This window comes from Panthera uncia, chromosome X (assembly GCF_023721935.1).
Source record: "Panthera uncia isolate 11264 chromosome X, Puncia_PCG_1.0, whole genome shotgun sequence".
NCBI classification, from domain to species: Eukaryota; Metazoa; Chordata; class Mammalia; order Carnivora; family Felidae; genus Panthera; species Panthera uncia.
This window is the reverse complement of record NC_064817.1, coordinates 36,903,685-36,908,946: the sequence shown is the minus strand read 5'-3', so window position 1 is coordinate 36,908,946 and position 5,262 is coordinate 36,903,685. Positions and strand designations below refer to the sequence as shown.

The 5,262-nt window shown below is 40.8% G+C and overlaps 1 pseudogene; it reads right to left on the bottom strand.

Moving 5' to 3' along the window:
• Positions 1–1,393: 1,393 nt before the first annotated feature.
• Positions 1,394–5,262, bottom strand: part of LOC125931270 (mitochondrial import receptor subunit TOM20 homolog) — a 6,717-nt pseudogene continuing 2,848 nt past the window's right edge.

The following is a 5,262-nucleotide window of genomic DNA, read 5'->3' as shown; positions in this document are numbered from 1 at the left end:
ACCGTAGCACCTGGCACGTGACTAACTGCAATTTTCATAGCACAGCGTTCCCTGACGTGCAATGACCTGCACGTGCTAAAGTGCACAGTTCGATAAGTTGACGTGTGCGCACACCTGTGAAATATCACCCCAGTCAAGATCGTAGATTTTCCCCAAATTTCCTCAAGGTCCTTGGCGATCCCTCCCTTCCACACTTCCCCGTTGTAGGGGAGGGAAAGTACTTTTCCCTCTACCCTTCTGAGTTCTTGGCGGAGACCTCCCCCTCCCCCTCCCCCCCCCAACGTAACACAAGGTTAACAAGAGAAAAACGGAGGTTGACTCGTATGAGTGCCTTGGGTATACATGAGAGATACCCAGGAAAACTGAGTGATTCTCCAAGGTGACCTAAATCACGACCTCAAGTATCATCTTCAGCTAAAGATATAGGAAGGATGTGTGTGTGGGTGGGAGCGGTGACCAGGAAAAAGCACCATAAACCAGAGCAAGGTGGTTAATGTGGCTTTAAGTCAGCGCCTTCCCCATTGATAAGTTTCTGGACGTGGAATGATCCTCTTTCTGGTACGGAGACGGAGGCATCCTCCCAAATGGAGATTTCCCTTTTGAATATAAACGTTCCTTACAAAAGGGTAACTCCTACACTGTTTTCAGAGCTTCCCCTGTGTCTGCTGTTTCTCAAAATTATCAGCTCAAAATAATTCTTAATATCAGAGGGGCATAATTTGCCCATCTTCACCATCCCCCATACCCAAGGCAACCACTGAGCTCCTTCCTGTCACCATCAAAAAGTTAGCATTCTCTCGAATTTTATGTAAGTGGAATTATACAACGGGTACTTTTTTTGGGCCTCGTTTCTTTCACTCAGCATAATTATTTTGAGGTTCATCCATGTTGTTGCATGTGCCGATATTTTATTATGTTTTATTGCCAGGTAGTGTTCCATTGTATGGATATGTCATATTTTAGTCCATTCTCAAGTAAAGCTGCTATGAACATTCGTGTACAAGTCTTCTTATGAATATATGCCTTCATTTCCCTTAGGTAAATGTCTAGGAGTGGAGTGGCTGGATCCTATGGTTGATGTTTAACTTTTTGAATAATCGCTGTGGACAGGAAAAGTAATTTTCCCTCTACCCTTCTAGATTCTTGGCTAAGACTCCCCCGCTCCCCACAGCCCCATAAAAAGACAGATTAATAGGAGAAACACAAGTTCAGTAACGTCTGTGTACCTCCTGTAGACACGGGAGAGACCCTCTGAAATGGCCCAAGCCCCTACCTTAAATATCCATCTCTAGGTAAAGACAAATGATATTGGGGCGGGGGGGGGGGGGGGAGCAGCAGTTTGGGGAGGTTACCAGGAAAAGCATAGTAAACAAGGGTAAGGTTTCTGCAGATTTCAGTCGTTGCCTTCCACATTGGTAGGAGTTTCTAGACATTTGGAGTCATTCTCCCTGGTACAGAGAGGAGGGCACCCTTACAAATGGACATTTCCCTTGTACATGTAAATGTTTCATACAGAAGGGTCACTTCTACTCAGTTTTCAGGGTTTCCCCCGTGTCTGCTTTCTTAAAGATAAACAGCTTAAGGGGCATCTGGGTGGCTCAGTTGGTTAAGCATCCAGCTCTTGGTTTCGGCTCAGGTCATGATCTCACGGTTTGTGGGATTGAGCCTCACGTCAGGCTCCACGCTGACAGCACAAAGTCTGCTTTGGATTCTTTCTCTCCCTCTCTCTCTGCCCCTCCCCAGCTCTCTCATTCTCTCTCTCTGTCTCTCAATAAAAAAATAAAAATAAAAAATAAGCAGCTTAAAATAATCAGTGTGCCAAAGAGGCATAATTGCGGGTGACAAATTCTGCTTTCCTTCATTGCCAAGCTGTTTTCCAAAGTTACTATGCCATTTTCCTGCTCTTCCAATATTGCATAAAGTCCTTGTTCCTCCACATTTTTGCCAATACTTGGTGTGGTCAATCTTTTCAATTTTAGCCATCCTAATAGATGTGTAGGAGTTTCTCATTATAGTTGTTTATTTTCTTATTTTTGAGGTTCAAGAGTTCTTTTTTTTTAAAGTTTATTTATTTTGAGAGACAGAGAGAACAAGCAGGGGAGAGTCAGAGAGAGCATCCCAAGCAGGCTCCACACTGTGAGTACAGAGCCCAACGTGGGGCTGGAACCCACAAACCATGAAATCATAACCTGAGCTGAAATTGAGAGTCAGATACTTAACTGACTGAGCCACCCAGGCGCCCCAAGGTTTGAGAGTTCTTTATCTGTTCCAGATACAAGTCCTTTACCAGATCTATGATTTCCAAATATTTTCTTCCAAAATGTGATGGTCTTTCGTTCTCTTAACAAGGTCTTTGGACAAAATTTTAAATTCTGATTCTGTTTAATCAATTTATTTTATGGATTCTTCTGCTGGTGTTATATCTAATAAATGTTTGCTTAAACCAAGGTCATAAAGGTATTTTCCTGTTTCCTTCTAGAAGTTTTATTTTTATTTTTTTAAAGATTCTTTTTTTAATGTTTCTTTATTCTTGAGAGAGAGAGAGAGAGAGAGAGAGAGAGAGCTTGAGCAGGGGAGGGGCAGAGACAGACAGGGAGACACAGAATCTGAAACAGTCTCCAGGCCCCGAGCTGTCAGCACAGAGCCTGACATGGGGCTCGAACTCATGCACCGTGAGATCATGACCAGAGCCAAAGTTGGATGCTCAGCCAACTGAGCCACCTGGGTGCCCCGATCACTGTAGCTTTCTAATAAGTCCTTCTTGCATGGTAGTTTTGGGTATTCTAGATCTTTTGCATTTCCATATGAATTTTAGAATAAGCTTGTCAATCCTAAAATCCTGCTAGGTTTTTGACTGGGCTTGTACTGAACCTACAGATCAATTTGGCATCTTAATATATTGAGACTTCTGACCCATGAACGCAGTATATCATCCCATTTATTTAAGGCTTCAATTTATCTCAGCAACATTTTATAGTTTTGGTGTATGGGTATTACACGGATTTGACAGATTTCTCCCTATATTTCATGTTTGTTAATGCTAATGTAAATGGTAATTTTCTTTAAATTTTATTTTCTGATCATCGGTTGCTAAAAGATAGAAATATAACTGTTTTTTGTACATCGATCCTTGTATCTGTCAAACTTAATAAACACATGTATCTGTCTTGTGGCTTTTTGTATAGGTATCATCAGATTTTTTTACATAGACATCCACACAGATAATTAGATTTTTCACACAGGTCTTAGTCTATGAATAAAGTTTTACCTCTTCGTTTGAAATCTGGATTCTCTTATTTCCCTTTTCTTATCTTATTGCACAGACTGGTACAGTGTTGAACAGGAAGTGTTACTGAATTTAAGGGGAAAGAATACAGTCTTTCACCATTAAGTATGATGTTAGCTGTAGGGTTTCGGTAGACACCCTTCATCGGGTAGAGGAAGCTCCCTTCTATTTCGACTTTGCTGAGAGATTTTATCAGGAATGGATATTAGATTTGGTCACATGCTTTCACTACATCTATTGAGATGACTATATGATTTTTCTTTCAAAATTTTGTCAATATAGTAAATGACAATTAATTTTGTTTTTTTAAAATATTTATTTATTTTTGAGTGAGAAAGAGCATGAGCGGGGAAGGAGCAGAGAGAGAGAGAGAGAGGGAGAGAGAGAGAGAGAATCCCAAGCAAGCTCCGCGATGTCAGCACAGAGCCCGATGCGGGGCTCAATCCCACAAACCGTAAGATCACGACCTGAGCTGAAATCAAGACTCGGAGGCTTAACTGACTGAGCCACCCAGGTGTGCCCCTAAACGACAATTAATGTCTTTTAAGATTAAATTCACGTAACAGAAAATTAACCATCTTAAAATGTAAAATTCCGTGACATTTAGTACATTTGCCATATTGTACAACCACCACTTCCGTTTAGTTCCCAAACATTTCCTCACCCCCAGAGGAAACACCATACCCATAAAGCAGTCACTTCTGATTCCGGCCCCTGGGAATTACCAATCTGCTTTCTGTCTCACTTTACCTATTCTAAATATTTCATATAAATGGGATCATACAATATGTGACCCTTTGAGTCTGACTTCTTTCACTTAGCATAATGTTTTTGAAGTTCTTTCACTTAGCATGTTTTTGAAGTTCACCCATGAAACTCATGAAACTCGAACTCACGAAACCCGAGATCATGACCTGAGCTGAAACCGAGACTCAAAAGCTTAACTGACTGAGCCACCCAGGCGCCCCAGTTGGGTCTTGTTTTTTTTATCCAATTTGGCAGTTACTGCCTTTTAATTGATGTATTTAGATTCCTTGCATTTAATGTAGTTATTGATAAGGTCAAATTTAAACGTATTGTCTTGCTATTTGTCTATGTTTTTGTTGCCTCCCCCCCCCCCTTATTTTGGATTAATCAAAAATGTTTGATTCCATTTTATCTCATTGTCAGGGAGGAAAAACTTTTCTTTTACTCTCTTGTGTTTAAGACTTGGAGGCCTTCAAATAAAAATGAGAAAGACAGATTAGTAAGAGAAAAAACAGATTTAATGATAGACTCACACAAAGAAACGTGACCCAAGTTGGTGGTTAGAATTTGGGGCTTATTTACCGTTTAATAGTGGACGGGGAGGGACACAAGGACACTTCGGAGAGAACAAATGACTTTCTTAGAAGTGGGGGGCAGGGAGAAAGAGCCCTTGTAGAAAAACAAATGACTTTTTGGAAAGATAAATAGGCCCTTAGGAGAATAGATAGGAGATATGATAGTTTGGTTACAATGTCTGTTTGGGTGTGGTGCTAACTTCGTTCCAGAAAGAGAAGATTAGAGTTGTTCCCTGGAAGGGGATTTATGACAATTGACTTCTTTGGAAGGTTTTGTTTTTAGGCAAATAAGGGATTTCAGGAACTCAAATGCTTTCAGCTCCAATGAATTTTTTATGCCACGGTGGCTTATTCTGGACCTCTTCGCTATAACTCTTCAGTTTGTTATTTAATTGGTTGTTTCAGTGTTTATAGTATGTACTTTTCACTTGGCACAATGTACCTTCCAGTAACGGTATAATACATATCGTATCATATCGGATAGTATGAGAATCTTTTTTTTTAATGCTTATTTATTTTTGAGAGACAGTGTGAGTGGGGGAGGGGCAGAGAGAGAGAGGGAAATACAGAACTCGAAGTGGGCTCCAGGCTCTGTGTGGTCAGCAGGGCTCAAACTCACGAACCATGAGATCATGACCTGAGCCCAAGTTGGAT